This window comes from Lissotriton helveticus, chromosome 3_1, assembly GCF_964261635.1.
Source record: "Lissotriton helveticus chromosome 3_1, aLisHel1.1, whole genome shotgun sequence".
NCBI classification, from domain to species: Eukaryota; Metazoa; Chordata; class Amphibia; order Caudata; family Salamandridae; genus Lissotriton; species Lissotriton helveticus.
The window spans coordinates 1862819348-1862837759 of record NC_136061.1 but is presented as its reverse complement, the minus strand read 5'-3'; the positions used below and the strand labels follow the sequence as shown (position 1 = coordinate 1862837759).

The 18412-nt window shown below is 43.7% G+C and overlaps 1 long non-coding RNA gene across 1 annotated transcript; it reads left to right on the top strand.

Moving 5' to 3' along the window:
• Nucleotides 1–13412: 13412 nt before the first annotated feature.
• LOC144825188 (uncharacterized) lies at nt 13413–16228 on the top strand. Its single transcript, XR_013609325.1, has 3 exons — nt 13413–14057; nt 15251–15577; nt 15689–16228. It is a non-coding gene; the product is annotated as an uncharacterized LOC144825188 (long non-coding RNA).
• Nucleotides 16229–18412: the final 2184 nt, after the last annotated feature.

Below are 18412 nucleotides of genomic sequence, written 5' to 3'. Positions count from 1 at the left end.
CGTCAACAGTCTATCCTCGAATGGTGAGGCCTCCGGTATTTCACCATCCACCCAGAGCACTACTGTCAGAGTGTGCTGTATTTGCAAGTATCTAAACGCTTCACCCTCAGACAACTCGTATTCTGGTTGTAGGTCCACAAATGAGACTATTTTCCTTTTTTTAACCCCTTCCATGCTCATGACTAGCTGACCTCGTCATGAGGTATACCTATAGGGTGCTCATGACGAGCTCGTCATGATCAGATTGATCAACATTATGGCCCAGCACAGCAGGAGAATCGCTCAAGCAGCCAAGGTGTTAACAAGATCCCCCACTTTTTTATAAGCCAATGGCATCCCATTTGTCGAATCCCCGGTATCTGCTTAGCTTGCCCAATATCTACATGCCACATGCGCATATTCAGCGTCACTTTGTTATTCCAACCTAATTTTCTCGTGATGCTGTGCCAGAGGGCAACTGTTAGGGCCATTGGGCCAGTGAGCTGCTGCTTCCTCTGCTTCATATATAGGGCCTCTCTGAACCCCCTGTTACCCATCAACCACTAATCCATGGATCAGGCCGGTTCCTACTGTGTGCCATATATCCATTTATTAATGATTGACAATTGTGCTGCCCAGTAATGCACTCGAACATTTGGTAGAGCTATCCCCCCATCATACCATCCCCGGACCAGAGTAGGGTTCTGATTTCCCCTTCTACTGATTTGAAGTATGTTTCTTGGACACTGCATGGCGTGTTTTGCAGGGCATACAGGAAACAGGGTAGTGCCATAATTTTGAATAATTCCGCTTGCCCCAGTAGGAAGATCTCCAGTGTCAGACATTGCCTCGCAGCCGAGTCAGAGGGCCCTGGAGATTCTGTTCATAGAAAAGTACTGGATTAGCCGTAATGTATATTCCTAAATCCTGAAAGCCACCTGTCACTATAGTTGCTTCGCATTCAGCTGGCAGGACTGGGGCGGGTCCGTGAAGTAAGTATATTACCTATATGGACCAGTTAATGGTGTATCCTGAGTACCTTCCAAAGCTGGAACAGACCTGGAGGACCCAGTTAATGGAAGGTCGAGGGGACGCCACATACAGCAAGATGTCATCGGCATAGAGAGAAATTCTATCTTCTCACTCATCTGTCCACTGTAACCCTCGGATCAAAGGATCCTCTCATATCCAGCTCGTCAAGGGCTCAAAAATCAGTGCGAATATAATTGGTGACAGAGGGCACCCTGTCTTGTCCCTCGGTTTAGAACAAATGTCTTTGATGTATGCCCACTCACCAATACTTGCGCGAGCGGTTCTGCATATAACAGCTGGAGCCACTCTATATAGGTTTTCCCCAGACCCATACGCTCCAAGACAGCAAACATGTATGGCCATTCAACAGTTGTAAAGGCATACAAGCTTCTAAGGACAGTATAGCAGCACTTTCTTGAATTGTATCTTTCCCAGGGAGCACCCCATTCAATTGCCCCAGGTTAAGAGTTGTAATGTGGCCCGGCATGAATCCCGACTGATCTGGGTGTACAGGTTTGGTCACTATTGGGAGCAGCCACATCGCTAATACTTTGCCAGAATTTTAACCTCCACATTGAGCAAAGATATGGGGTCGTATGAGGCGAGGTCCTCTGCCGGTTTCCCTTTCTTATGGATGACTACAATGGAGGCCAGAAGTTGGTCTCTGGGCCGTGCCCCCATGCGTTTGCTCTCAAGATACATATTGAGCAAGTGGGGGGCCACTTTTGTGGCTGTCATTTTGAGGAATTCTATTGGGAGGCCATTCGGTCCCATAGCTTTTCCAGCTTGTATGCTGTGTATGGCCGCCGTTATTTCCTTGTGATTTCTGCCTCGAGTGATTGTTGAGCCTCTGAAGTTAATGTCAGGTCCAATATGTTAGCCAATAGCTCCCTTGACTCCTCTATTGTGGCCAAAGCCACGGGGGTGTAAAACTGTTTAACCCCTTCGATGCTCATGACGAGCCCAGCTCGTCATGGAGCTTCCATTGACTTCAATGGAAATTACATTAAAAGCCATAAAACACCTTAGCATCCAAGTGGTTAAAGTATTCTGCAAAGGCCTCTGCTATGTCTTGTGGATCCCTCCTTCATACCCCATCCTTTCCACATACCGACGTTATCCAGCAATCTGCCCTTTCTCGCCTGTCCAGCCAAGCCAGCAGTTTACCTGCACGGTCTCCTAATTTGTATATTCTGTGTAGCTTTACCCAGTGTTTTTTCCTGGTGCCTCAGTTTTGAACTCTTTATATTCCTGACGCTTGAGCTCTAATACATGGAGGGCTGTATTATCTTGCGTGTGTATGGTTGCTTGTTCCCCGTCTAGAATGTTGTGCTCTAATTCTTCTAGGTTTTTGCACTTCTCTTTCTTATGCCCCACAACAAGAGAGAGGGCCTGTCCCTTTAGTACCATCGTGTAGGCCTCCCAGATAACTTGAGATGATTGGACTGACCCCGCATTTTCGGTAAAGTAATTATCTGTGGCTTGGATGAGATTAGTTTTGATAAACAGGATTTTGAGGTACCAGGGGTTGATCGAGATTGTTCGGTGAGTGGCAGTGGTTCTGACTACATATCAGGCCCTTAAGGTCTGATTTACCCCTAGCCAGATGTATGATCTCCGTGAAATAATGCTTTTGTCTGCCAGCGTCAAGATATTGTCCATTCGGGATCTTCTGTTGTGTGCGGCTGAGTAGAATGTGTATTGTCGTGTTTGTGGGTTTGCCTTGCGCCACACGTCCACCAGTCCCAGGGATCCCAGGAAATCAGTCATAGTGCTTTTGGCTCATAAGATGATCCTAGGTGGGAATCTATCTAATTGTTCACATAGCATCATGTTTAAGTCTCCTTCAATCACTAATTCCTCCTCAGGCAGGTCCAACATCATTTCGCTCATGTCCGGTAGGGCCACACTATGTAGTGCCGGAGGAACGTAGACCAACATAATGTTTACACACCTGCCCTCCCACGTGCCCGATAGTGCAGCGAAGCGGGCATATTCCTCTGTGCGTGAGTGTGTCACTATGAAAGGAAAACTTTTTTGCATTAGTATCCCCGCCCCTTTAGACCCTGAGGTAAAGCCAGAGCCCACTAATAATTATAGCCCCATCTGTCTGGTGGACTATGCGTATTTCTGACTAGATGGTTTTCCTGCAACAAAACGACATCTGGTGCCTGCCGCTTAATGTATTGGAGCACTATACCCCTCGTGAGTTTGTCGCCTAACCCGTTGACGTTCCAAGAGAGCAGTTTGAATGCAGTCACGGCCCCCCATCCCAGAGGTAGGGACCATCGCTGATGCGTTTTCTCTTTTAGGTGTTGGGGCCCGGTTGCCAGGCTAGGCTCCTCTGAGTGGTTGTGACATGACTTTGTTTATATTGGTTGTTGTGTTTGTAAGCTGTGTTATTTCCAACCCTAAGGGGTGGAGCCCGATCCGAATGGGAATGTGAGTTGCCTGCTGATACCCACAGTGAGTGTATAACCAAAACTAAGTTAAAACCTAGTAAACTGATAACTCCCCCACCCTGCCTCCCTTCATGACTTGATCTGACCACCACCCCAACATTGCAGGGTGCCCATCGCCCTCCCTTCCCTGTTTCAGGGGAGACTTGGACCATTAGTCCAGCCCTCCCAACTCCATTCGCAATAGTTAGCCATGTCCCTGTTTGTTGCGTATACTCAGCCGTTGTTGTGGGGGTATCTCACCCTGGCGCCATGCAGTCTAGCACAGTCCTGCAACTCTTTCTGATGCATGTTTCTGTCCCTTATTCCATTTGATTGATCTATGCAATGGTAGGAAGTTCGAATCCGTGTCATGTTAGTTCTGTGGAGCAGTTGTTCAAGTGTCACTGTATGTGGAGTGGGAGACTATGTGCCGATTGGTGGGTCTTTGTTGGTGGGATTCCTCTATTCTTGAATGGGTTCAGTCAGTTTCTGGGCTTTCACCATCTGTCTCCTGCACCTGTCGGGATTGTCCGAGTCCCCAACTCTTCGCCATCCATCTAGCTACTCCCAGGCTACTCTGACTCTGTGAAGAACCACATTTTACCCTATGCCTCCACCCTAAGTTTTGCAGGAAACAGCATTGCATATGTCAGCGCTTTTCCCTGAGGGCTTTTTTGATTTCGAGGAAACTCCTTCACTCCTTCTGCACTTTCAAGATAAAGTCTGGGAAAAACTTGACAATATTGTTTTCAAATGTAAGATTTGGAGCAAAGTGTGCGGTTTGTAAAATCACATCAATCTCTCGAAAATTGAAAACACGTGCTAGTATTGGCCTGGGCAGCTGACCGGGTTTAGGTCTACCACCTGGTACTAGGTGTGTCCTTTCAATGGAGAAGAAGTTGGAAAGATTTTTAGGCTGTAAATGTTTGGTGATTAACTCCTCCACTAAGAGATCGGTGGCGGGCCCTCGGCTCTCTCAGGAACCCCCATAATTTTAATATGTTCCGTCTGGCTCTGCTCTCATGGTCATTCAGTTGGTCCGCCAGGGCCTTACTGGTGGTTTGTAATTCACAGACTTGCTTCTCCAAGGCCTTTGTGTTTGTGGCGAGACCCAGTGTTGCTTCCTCCACCTCTTTCACTTGATCATCCATTTTTCTGAGGTCAGCACGTATTAGGGAAATTTCTATGGATACCATGTCTATTCGGGACTTGAGCGAGGTGCGTACGGCGGTGACCGCTGTTAGTATATCTTGTAGGGTGGGGGTGCCCTGCTCCGCAAATGCCTGTTCCATATCTTGCATTGTGTCAGGTTGAGTGCCTGCCCCTTCCTGGTTCTTATGCCAGGAGAACTTGTCCAATTTAGGATGGTGTGAGTCGCATCCTCCTTTGCTCCCCGACATGGCCCGGATGGCAATGTTGAGTCAGGACCGTGCCGGGGAAGGGCCCGGAGGTTATCACTGCCATCTGCCCAGGGAGGCGTCCCCACCGGCCTGTCGGTTTTCCCCCCACTTGGCTCTCCCATACACTGGGGTTGTCACCAGCACTTTGGTCTCTTCAGGCAGTAATGATCAGAGTGGGGCTCAAGTACAAAGTCACTATGAATTAATAATGTTGGAATGCCCCAGTGGCTGGTAGTAAGGTATGGTCTGGGTGAAGGCTCCCTCTCACCGTTGGATTCGGGCATCTCCTCGACCAGCACCCTCCAGATGTGCATAATTGTGTCCCACATGGGGCTCCCACAAAGAAGTCAGTGCTGGGCTGTCTCACCACCCAGCGCAGCTGCTGGTGCGCCACTACCTTTAGGGTCTGCCGGGCTTCTCCTCATGGACGTCGACGATCTTGTCAGCCCTCTACTCCCCAGTTCACGCCCCCGGGTGGAGGCATCAGTGGATCAGAGCTGAACAGGGGTCTCTCTCATTCCCGCAGCGGGTATCGGCAGCAAGGTGCCCTGACATGGTCGCGGGGCCGCAGAGATCAGTGGGCATGTCCCAGCCCCCGCTAGCAGAATCCTCGCTGTCTCCAGCAACAATCCAGGCTGCTCCTTTAGGCCGAGCGGCTATGCGAGCCCACAGCTCGCCACCTTCACATAGGCTGCCATCCTCAGCGGGGTCTACATGGCCCCCAGAATGGTTCTTCCCTGGAAATTTCGCCCAGCAGCGTCCATGACCACGAACCAGGGTAGATGCTGGCTCTCAGGAATTGATAGGTGTCAGATTGATAGGGGTTTAGGAGATGGAGGCCATAGGAGATGGAAGCCAGAGCCACTTTAGTGTGCGGCCATCTTCTCGGGCAGTTGGCCACGTCCCGCTTCTGATCATTTTTGATGACGAGCAGAACCTTTGCTAACACAATGATCACGCACATTTAGTCTAGCTACACAGTGTGTTGATTGCGCTTAGCATTCCTGCTATGACCACTTCTCCTGCCAAGGTCACACAATTCAATATATTCCCATTTGGGCATTTATTGTGGCTATGGCTTCTCTTGCCCTGGATCTTCTACAGTAGGCAGGTCCACAGTGCCTACCAAAATGACCTGCCCTCCCTTCATCTCTGCATTTTATCCAGCACTCATTTTTCATTTTGGGAAACGTCTGCCAGTGCATTATGTGCATAGTACCACTCCAGAATTGGTTTAAATTACGTTTCTCTGTACTTCATGTACACTGTATATTTGGATATCTTGCTCCATACTTAGTTCTTTCTTTCACTGTTATCTACTTACTACTTACTGTGCTTACACAGTGTGTCTGTTCCGAGTGAGATATTTTCTTTTTGTTTTCTTTTATTCTGTGGGGATTTGTAATTAGCCACTTTTACTCCCTGATTGATTATGTCGTCCTAAGTAGTTTTAAAGCCCAGTGACTAATTTGGAAGTTCTTCTGTTTTATATTTTTTAAAGACTTTTATCTCGCCTTCCTTGAGCCTTTCTAAGAGAGTCAGGCATCTTCGCCATCTCCATTATTTAAAGGAAAAATGGTGTACGGTAGTGGTGAATTCTTGATTGAAATATGTGCGCAAAATCTTTTAGCAGTAGGGTAGGTGCGACTGTGGTTGCTAATGGGACTCCAAAATTCACATTAAAAAAATGTACCTCATTAGAATGCCCGCATTTAGATGAATTGGAGACAGTTTAAAACCTCAATGTTATGAGGCAATGTGTCCCCGAGTTTACATCACCTCACCACACAAAACAAAATAAATACATTCAATTAAGTATAAGGGCCCACTCAATAACTGAGGGCCCAATTAGGATGGCGGGCAGATTTACGCCTGCCCACCACCCTATTGTAAACGGTACCGACCGACTAGCAGTCGGCAGTCGGGTCAGAGGAATTACCCTGCGACCCCTGCAAGGCGGTCGCACTGTGTATTCATTGCATTGCGGCGGGTGCTACTGGCTGCAACACCCTTCGCAATTAAAAAAATGCACCATGTACATATCGCTGCACTACGTGACAGGCACCATGTGGTGCCTGCCACATGGTGCAGGGATATGTAGGGGGGCACCATAGATGCCCCCAACACCCACAATTAAGGGCCAGGGGATAAGGAGGGCCCGCTATGGGGCCCCCAGTGACCCTTTCCGCCAGCCTTTTCATGGTGGGTAAACCGCAATAAAACGGCTGGTGGGTAGGGACATCATAATTCCTATGGCAGTACCGGGCAGGCACTGCCACAATTGTAGAAATTATGGCTGCCTCCGATGCACCAGCGGGCTCAAGAAGGCGGTCGGATGTGTGGAGGTCTGTCTTTCCGACCACCAACAAACCGTCATTGTAATATGGCGAACAGGAAACTTTCCCACGACCGCCACCGAGGGGCTGTTGGTGGCAATCTCACCGCCATCGTAATCATCCCCTGAGTTTTAGATCAATGGAATAGTTTATTGGTTTTATCACAAAAATTTAAAAAGGAGGTACAGATGCAATACCATAAAGGCTCTCAGCAATTAAGTTGATATAAAAGTATAAATCAGAGAATTAGTCTAAGTCCTAATTGAGCAACAAACTCAGTACAGAAACAGACAAAGACCCAAGTAGCATCTAAGTCTCAGTGAAAGTCTTGTGGCTTACCCCGAAAATCGAGGGTTTTTTATACATTAATTATGCATATTAAATTAACAGTATGGCAACATCACTGTGGTTTGAGCAAAAGTATAATTTCTTTAGCAAATCTGAGCACAACTTAATAAAACGTCATATTGCCTTAGCACCTAAGCACTATCCCACTACATGCATAATTACCTTGGCCCTTCTATGCTAATGCCATCGGAAGATGCTAGAACAAACTAGTTACATGAGCATCAGTGTGTTTTATGAATGTGCAGGGTACAGTGAATCAGTGGAAGAACCTTTCATGACTGAGTCTGGAAAGGTTAATAGAAAACAGCATAAACAATGACCGCGCTAATGAAGAAAAAATGTCCTGCTTGACTGTGTGCTGCAGAATCAGTGGGTATAGAGATGGGCGGGGTGGAGGGAGATGCAGAGAAACCCAATTCGGATAGCATGGGTGACAGGCCCTAATTGAGGCCTAGTTAACAACGGTCAGGAATACACTTCTGAATGACATAGGAAACTTGTTAGAAATAAATCTGCACAATAATACTGTATACAATCCCTTTTTGCACATTGTTAACAATGCCGAAAACACAAATGTATAACAATCTTTAACATGATCATCTCCAGGAGGGCTTTAGAGAAGGATTCTCTCCCTAAAAAATTTTCATATTACAAAGCAGTGTGCAAATGTATTGTCTAAACTGCTGTAGAAATCAAATATCCCAATATATTAGGGTCTAGCGCAGAACCCTGGAGTAATATTCATCTGCACCATATATACACCTAAAGGTATATTTTGTACTCCTCTCTCAGAGCTGCTTTAGGTACTGATTGGAGGGCATTGCCACAGCTTGTCCAGCCCGATAACGAGTGTCATTTCCCTCTTTTAACAGGGATTTTCCTTTGGCCCCATGTGGGAGTTACAGAAATGTGTTGGTATCGAACAGGAACTCAGTCGCGGCCCGTCCCCTGTCAAAGTGGCGAGGCGGCTGGAGGAGGGAGCTGGGGGCAAAATAAAATAAATAAATAAACTTACCTGATTGCTGCCACCTCTGCCATCCGCTCCATCCCGCTTCCTGCTTCTGGGACAGGCTCCCAGACTGCACTGTGGACAATCATGACGCCGCAGGAAAAGCAGCATCAGGATTGGCCTGAGCGCTACAAAGTTGCGCTCCCAGGCAGACAGGAAGCCTGTTCCTGCTTTCTCCAGCCCCGGCTGCGTTGCTGGGGCTGGAGAAAGCCTTACTGCGCATGAGGTGTTTGGCTGGGCTGAAACAGCCAGCCAAACACCTCATGCGCAGTGAAGGGACAAGGGAGTGCACTAGCACTCCTCTGCCACAGTGTCATGCCCCTGGACCCGCCCCCAAGACTTGTCAGAGTCCTGGGGCGGGTCCAGGGGGATTAAAATAAAACAATAATAATGTGGCTGGTGGCAGGGGGGGGTGGCGCTCCTCCACCTAATGGAGAGGCCGCTATTGCAGGAACTTAGTGTAGTCAGTCCAAATTTAATAGAAATCTGTTCCCATGAAAAGACCACCGTGTAGCTTTGTATGTCCGTATGTATAGGTTATCATGTGTGTTGTATTTGTTTAACCATAAGAGGTGCTACATTGCTCTCCCTCCTGTAGCCCTGCACACAAAGGCTCAGAGTTAGATAGGTTACCTTTGCATCCACTCATATAACCTTGACATGTGAGCTGCAACTTGATGTGTTATTAAGCCTGGGAAGGACGGCCGTCCCCTTATTTTACAGAAGAATAGTATTTCATTTGACACCCATGTCCCATTGCAGTCCCTCATAAAGGACTTTTCTTTCATTATATTGCTCTGGGGTCTGAATCAATAAAGTGTAATATAAGTGTAGGTGGTAGTTGGAACCCTTCAGTGACCTAATCAGTGACAGGAGTCCCCTGCTGCCATTTTCTCTGGAGGCAACAAGACCAAAGAGGCCTAATGTGGTTATTTAGGGCTTAGCATAGAGGTAGGTCCACTGCAAATTGGAAGAGCTACTTTGTACCAAACTAGGGTTCCTCCACTCATTTGAAGTTGGAGAAATGCTGATTGACTGTAGCCAAAGGGCTACCACCTGTACGACATCATGACTTCCCCTCTATTTAGGGTGGGCCTTCCGATGCATCTTCTACCTGTCTGGGTCCATCATGCGCAGCATGCATATCCAGGCAGGGAAAATAAACAATGACTCCAACAGATGTGTGTGTAGTAATCAGCTTCAAAGTCTACAGCCGGAGGTATAAGATAATATATCATAGATGCAAAGCACAGACCTTGTAAATAATTTATAAAAACTTACTGAATTCTTTAATGGAAAATCAACTTTATTACTTTGTTATTAGGAACTGGAATATGCTGGCAGACGTTGGACATGCCATGTTAGGAGGAACTTGCAGAGTCAGATAGTGAGAGCAAGAATCTGCACATGTACACAAGGTGTGTGGGGCTCACCTGTATAGTTGAAAACCTACGCCACTTTATGTAGGTCTGGGCAGAAAGATGATACTTTAACCCTGTATCCCCATGTAAACAAGAATGGAAATTTATCTTGGAGAAAGAGATTATAAAATCATTGTAAGACCTATAGTGCAAAGCAAAATTTCGTACATGTAATTGATGAACAGGACAAGTAGGAAAATGCATAATTAACCCCATCCGCGCTAAGCGTTTTACCGCTGTGCGCTAAAGATTTGTAAATACCGCGTTACATGACGAGCTCAGCTCGTCATGAGCGTACGACAGGCGTACCTCATGACGAGCTGAGCTCGTCATGAGCGTGGAAGGGGTTAAGTAAATATTAAAACACCAAACGTATTAGATTACAACACACATCACCCTCTCAAGGAAGACAATACCATTTTTAAGAAACTGATCTACAAACAATGGTAGGACTGGTAAAGTAAAGGAGTATCATAGAACAAATCAGATTTCCTTTGGGACAAATCTTTGAATTTGCCAGACACCCATGTTTCTCTAGTTGAACAACATATATGAATCCTTCTGAACATCTTTTCATAATGAATTGCCAACAGTGTCAGAATCAGCCACTCTTGCTTCCTTGGTATTATCCTGAAAATAATTTGACCACTAGGTTTCCTTTTTTACATCACAACTTGCTATATTTTTGTCAGGTTGATTCACTACATCAATGAAGTGGTCAGTAATTTAGAAATTCTGTTACGTCTCCATGATCCTTTTTAAGCAATACTGAACACTTACCCACAAAAACCACCTTGAGATGTTTAGACAACTTCGCAAGTCCTTTCTTTATCTAACAGGCACCTTGACATTGACAGCCTCTCAAACAGTTAAGCCAATATTTTCAGAGGAGCTATTCTTCTTATCATGCCTCAATGTTTTGATATTCTGTTTAATGTACACCTTATTTAAACTGACTCTACGTCCACCTAATTTCCCAGTGACTTCCAAATCTTAACTCAACCAAACAGGATGTACTCCAATGCAAGATTTACTTCTCCTTAATTACTTAAAATGTGTAAACTCTGTGGTACTATGTGGCATACCATGATATGACCAGGTCTTCCCTTTTTTTTTACATAATCTTTAAACTGGAATCGAGATCCCACTGCTGACTTTACACCTTCACGTATGACACAATTAAAAGTCACCACCAGTCTGTTCATTTGAGGCAAATACGAGACTTATGAAGTATTCCTCTTTGCCCTAATATTTGCTTCATCTTGGTGAACTAGACACTATTATCTATGGTAATGGAATTGGGGAAATCCACCCCGCAGACAAAAAGAAATTCTACCACCCCATCCGTGGTAGGATGATTCACTCAATTTATTTCTACCCATCTAGAAAATTAATCAGTGAGGACCAGATAATCCATCTTAGAAATCACAAAAACATCATAAGTATCATGAAAGTCCATGACTAGCTCTTGCCATGGCTGCCCAGGAAAGCTTACTGTTGAAGCAAACAGCGTGTTTTCATACTCTTATCTGAATTATTACAACATGTGCAGGATGGATGCTTTTGATAATCAGTTCATCAATAGAAGGCCAGCAAACAATACTTCTGACCTTTCATTTAGTAGCTGTTTCACCTAAACATTTTGGTTGGAAGTCCTGACAATTACATCTTTCAACTCCATCTCAGGCACTAAACACTCTCCTTTTGTAACACCCTCTGGTTTTACACTATTTGTTCTGGAGCCAACTTCTTCTCTTCTGACCATCCCTCCTTTAAAATACTTTTTACTCAGCATACACTCCTGCCATGCTGTCTTACTGATGTCATGTTGCCAAGACCCTATGGCATCCTTAACATTGACATAACCTGTTCTTTAACACTATCTAACTTCTGGAGAAATCCACTGTGATGGAGAAGAAGGGATAAAAAGGTTGAATTCTTACCTTGCTCTCCTCAAAGTCATGAGAGATGGCATTTGGGAACAACAATGGGCATGATGTGGGGCGTACAAATTTGAAAAAAGAAAGGTAGGGGCTTGGCTGGCAGTAAACAAGGGAGACAGAAACCAGAAGGATGGGAAAGACTAGAAAAGAGCAAGGAGGTACCAGCTACAGGGTAGAGAAAAGGAGGGACCGGCAAGAGAAAAGGGGATGAAGGCTGTGGAGGATATTAACGGGAAGATAGAGAGAGAATTCTGGTAAAAGGGAGGGGACGGGCGAGACTTTCGGAGGTTAAAAAGAAGTCCAAAGTAGAGAGAGTGGTAGAAGACAGGAGGATGTTGAACAGGATAAATATATACCTTAGAAGCAAATGCACTAAAACTCTGATTACCCCCGAAAATGCAGAGGCAAAAATGCTGAAGGAAGGAGCAGGTTTTGGAAACTTGGATCCAGTGATGTCGAAGATACCGGATAAGCAGATGACACTGAAGAAGGAGGAGACTGGTGGTTTCCCAGGATCCATCAGAATAAGCTCATGGAGTCAATGCCATGGACTGGCTGAAAGGTGAAGGAAAAGAAGGAAAGATCAAGGTTGATTTTTTTCTATTTCTTTCTTTTTTCCTTTTCTCTTCCCTTCCTTAAGAGCTTATTTAAGGAGCTGAGTCTTCTTTTATAATTATCGGAACATTTTATCCACAGGTTAAGGGTTTATTTTAAGAGTCTGGGTAAATGAGAATAAATTGAGGTGAATAAAACAGAAGATCTTCTTACAGAGAAGTAATTAAGATTTGGGGAAAGACAGTTTTTCTTTTTTTTCTTTTGACATTTGAAGCCTATGTTTATTCGGCCTCCAGAACAAATATACTCCTTGTATAAATAATAGGAAAAATAGAAGACGAGTAAAAAATGATAGGAAAGAAAGCAAAAACTGTGTCTTGAAGTGTAACTGAGAAACTACCTTGCCTCCTAAATCCTACCTTGCCTCTTAAAAAGACACCACTTAGAACCCACAGTACTCATGGCGCTAGAGTGTATATTTTATCACCAGAGAAAACCCACCCCTTTCCCGTGCACCAGCACTCCTTGTCAGTGTGTTAATGTTAGGTGAATGTTGGTGTTAGGTGTACACTTTGTGAGTTTGGCTTGAAATGTGTTTCATTGTGTGTTTCACTTTATGATCAATATGCCTGCGCAGGAGGGTTCTATCATTTCACATTGTTTTCCCTTTCTGGATTTCCAAGGCAGAATTGTTATTATAGAACTGCGGCTTGGAGACTGGGTAGGGACTGAGACCTGCTTCTAAGCACAGTTGGACTTTGGGGAGTGTCGCCGCAGCCGCCCGACTCTGTCATTTTTCGCAGCGAAATAAACTGCCGGAACAAACTGCTTGCAATACACGTACCGCACGCAGGACTTGACGGTACGTGTTAGCGCTTGGGTGCGGCTGGCTATAAAAGCCGCACCCACTGTTCTAGAAGGCGCTTTGCCTTCTACTTTATTCATGGAACAGGAGCGGCTCTGGGGGTCTCTTGGAACTTACCTGGGACCTCGAGGACTCGTCACCAGTTTCAGTCTCCAGCATAGGATTTCACTTCGCTCACGAGGAAATCAACCCTGCATTGAATAAGAGAGAAGTTAAGTACTTTTAATACTATTGGCGCCCTTCGCAAGAAAGGTTCATCAAAGCCTTTGGACAATTTTTGGAACTTCTTAGCAAAGAAGGAACAATTTCATTTTTACAGACTTTATCAGGGAAATTACTTGATTTTATATAGGGAATGGTAACTTTGCAAAGAAATGTTTGCTTTATTTTTTCAAGAAATGTTTGCATTAATCTTTCAGAGCATTGTGCTTGCTGTCTGTAGTATGTTTTCTATTAATATCTTTTAAAAGGTAAAACAAGTCAACAGAGGCAATAGGACAACTCATGTAAAAAAGAAGTACGTTTTAAGGCGATTTTGGATGAATGGTTACAAGTACTAATTAAGAATTATGTATTTTGCTGACAAGAACATATAAGTGATTCCTTGTTATTTTACAGCTCAAAGTACAACAAAAATATAAGCACAGACAAGCACATCTAGAAAAATAATCCGACATCTCGACATCACAAGAAATACTGGGTGCAGACAAGACACCTACTGATCGCAGGTGGGGAAATACATGTTTCTTTAAAAAGACCTAAACACTAGTTTGAAGACTGTAGCAGAATTTGTAAGGAAATCTTACAGAGTCTTAGTTCTTCACTCGTTGCTTCGCAGGTCGACAGCAAGGAACCACAGCGTCCAGTACCCCGGCCCTCCTCCCTAGTTTCTAATGTATTCCTTGTTGTAAGTTTAAATCACAAGATTTGAGTTAGTCATTTGGGAAGTTGGTCCCTTGCGTCCCTGCGAAATCCAACGACGTCCTTGGAAGACAACTAAGGTAAGGGACGTCATAGTACTGTGACAGAAGGCAAAGCCCACGAAAATAATTTTGCCTGGACGCAATGGATCAACCTTCACAAATATCTTTGCAGGACATAGCAACCATGTTACAAGACATAAAAATAGAAAACGCAGCCTTATGTAGAGATTTATCTACTCTACAAGATACCATTCATAAACCCGTTCTAAAACCTGCAACCTTTCAACCAACGTTTCCTACTCCAGCCTCCTCTTCTTCTCAAACTACACCAACGCAGATTAGAGCAATAACTCCAGTGCCTGTTCCTCTTGCGCAACCTGAACGATTCTATGGTGACTGTAACAAATTCACCTTATTCATGAATCAATGTCATGTACATTTTTTAGCTAAAACCACAGCTTTCCCAGATGATTCTTCCAAAGTGGCGTTTATTTTGTATTATTTAGGTGGAGATGCATATTGTATATGTATGTATTTATATTTCCAGTACGTGAAAGATTGTAAACATTATATAGATACACCGAGATACCAATGTTATACATTTTCAACACGTGAGAGATTGCAAACATTATATTCGCGACTACCTATCTTGTGGATTAGGGTCATGTGTTGTATGTATGACATGCTAATGTTACAGTTGCTCCATCTGCCTTGCTGTTTCCTGTGTACTGGAAATATACAACATGGGTATCTCAGTGTATCTATGCGGAAAATGCATAACAATGTCAACAATGTTGTTATTAAGATGCATCTGTAGATATTGATGTACAACGTGATATGACCAGGAGACTATGCATTATAAGCAGTTGTTTACGATCATATACATATGTGTCAGTATGATACCTCTGTATGCTTGTAATAACCAAGAAACGTCACACTGCCTTCCTTATTCACTATTCTTTATTTATTATTTTTGATTTCATACGGTAATCACTTAGGACGACCAACGATCAGAATGCCTTAGGGATCGAACGCCTCCCGCTAAAGCGATGCCATTGTGCGCTGCTAAGCAACGATGACACGCCCCCAAATTTAGTTTTGTGGCAATCCAGTGTGTTGCCTAGTGACACGCCCTCCAGCGCCATGACGTAATTGGGCCGTAAGCGGCGAAAGGCCCTAACGTAGTGTATCCTAGCAATGAGGCAACGTCCTCCAGGACAGCCCAGGGCCACTATATATTAGCGATGCCTCAGTTGGAATGAATACGACAAACCGGCAACATGATGGACTGTTCCCTGAGGATATGCAGTGATTATGATGTAATGGTGAGTGCAGCGGCTTTTAGAACAACCGCACCATAACATAGCAGCTCAATTTGAGATCCCGGTATGTTTTTCATTCGTAATGACCCACCTTACTCATTTTGTAATTTCCAGATCGTCTGGACCTAACGAGGATTGCACAATAAATTGAATACCCAGAACTTAGCGTGACCGAATGTTGCAGGCTGACAAAACGAAGGGCGGAGACCGTGTGTGATCCCTTGAGGAAACACTAAGACCATTACCGAGTGGCGAGTGTAGCGGGTTGTTTTGAATGATTTCATCAAACGTATCGGCTCACTCTGAAGCCCCAGATATGATTTGGTACACAAAATCAAAAAAACTATATTTACAATGACCTACTTTATGTTTAATTGCAACTTTCAGATCACCCAATTAATTTGCGGTTGGTCTAAACGCAAGAAGGAACAAGCATTGATTAAATACTATGAATAAAGTGAACAGTCAGAAGCACGCTTCCGCCCGCCATTGCAATTCAGGGTGAGTCTAGATTCATAGCAATTCGACCTTTGCATACCTGGGAAAGGGCATAATCTCACCATCCCTTACTCCTGCATTATACCCCACAGATCAATCGTCCAGAAGAAGAGACCTTAACTGACCTAGCCTCCAGGGTGCCAATTCACAAAGGGACCCCAGGAGAGTGTCTGAGTACCCAGTCACTCTTAGCGATTTTAAAACCATTTAACCCTTTTAATGAATACATTTTGCAAAATCCAAACCTGATGGTTTTTCCATCCAACCAACAGGAGCTGCATCACTCCCTGTCCCCGTCCTGAAGAAGACCCGCCACAGACCCTCAAATAAGGCGTCAACAGGGTCGAAACGTCGACGACAAAATACATTAGGACCCATCAACTGTGTCCAGACTACTATGGCCAACTAATGTGGCACACTGGACTAAATAATCTCCATTTTATGAACTGGCCTTCAAAAAAGCCTTGATTTTTTCCCCCTCCCTCACCCACGTGTTTATTAAATCACCACTTGTATGTCACTTCTTGCACAAATTGTCACTTCTCACTTATTAGAATTGATGCGCCATTTATTATAAAGTATCACTTGATTAACCTCTTTTGCAATATGTTCTATGCATTGATACAGGGTCTCTCTAAAGATAAAATTGAATCATGAATGAATAATAATGTAATGATTAAAACCTCTCTTGACCCTCTCTTGTGTTTGGATTTGCATTTAACGATTTATTCCAGGAGTCATGAAAAGTGATATAATTATGACTAACCATATGTTGAAGGATTTGTGCAGATTTTGAAGCAATTAGGTTCATACCCGACAGAGCCATTGTTGATATTTGAATTGTATTGCCCAGGTTCTGAGGGATACTGGGTTACCCCGTAAGAAGTTTTTTGAGGTGGTCAAGACAGCACTCTATGGACTCATCTTCAATTCATTTTTAGAATTTTCATTTTTCAAAAGATCCTTACAGACCTACAGTGTTTTCCTGAATGAGATTTTGTTAATCTGGATACTGAACATTAATTCATCTTCAAGATAAGTTATCTCTATTTCATTTTCATTATATATTGAACATATATTTTCTATTGGGAGCTTCGCTGCATTTATTAATACCTTAATATATCGATGCAGGCTCATAGAAATTAGTTTTATTGTGATAATTAATATTTTTCCACAGTCTTTCTTAATGAATTGTCGGTGCTCCATATTAAATTTTCATTCACCTTTGGAATCCGTTTAACTTCGCATCCAACTTGTTTTTGATTATCTTTGAAACAATTTTATCAATATGATGACCACCATGGTGTAATGTCTGATTGAGCTCAACTTTCGCTTAAAAATTGAGTGAATGGTGAGCTTTTCACCTTTTTTAAGATTGTTAGAGCAGCTCATTACAAAGGCGACATTTGAAATGTTTTTAACAGTTCACCCATATCTTTGGAACCTATCCTTGGATCGTTCGCCTTCTTTCCTCGTCATGCTGTTTCATTGACAGCGCTGCAACGCTGCATCAGTGTCTCCAAGTCACATCACACAGTGTCCTTGTCTTCTACTCGAATGCCTCACCGCTCTACGTCACCGTGTGATTCTTCGTGACCACGCAACGTCTGGGTGCGTAGTGGCCATCTTGGTTGCTTCTTAGCAATAGTCTTATTTAAGGACTTCATCGTGTGATTCATTGAGACGTAAAACGTCACTACGCAACATCTTGATGCGTAGCGGGCATTTTGATGGTATCATAGCAACACGCTATAATTGAGAGGATAATGTGCACATTCACGCTGATGCGCACAGCTTAAAAACAATTTTATTTACATTGCTACCATATCTTTGTTCCAAGAGCATTTTAGAAACCGCTGATGCGCACAACTTCAACTATGATAATTTGACCTGCTAAGCCACATGTTCTTAACCACTTCTCCGAGCACCGCTGATGCACACAGCTTGAAGCATATTTCGTAAGCTGCATTTTATTAATTGCTGATGTACACTGTTTAAACGTTAACTTTCTTTCTGTACATCATTACAAAACCTTGATTTATATTTTACATTTTCAGGGGTTTAAAATGGTTTATCCTAAATAAGATTTATGATGGGCACAGAAATTGAATGAATTTTCTGCATATTTTATGATTTTATATTGTATTGTTTTTCTAGATCTCTATTACTTTTCCTTACTATTTATTATGGCTCTTCAAACTGCAGTCCTTCCATCTCCTTTTCTTCCAGAACCTGGTACACCTAAAATTAAATGGGTTCAGTGGTATAAATCCTTTAATAGTTATATCATTGATGGAGTAAAACTTTCACCTATTAGGAAAAATGCCATGTTATATAATG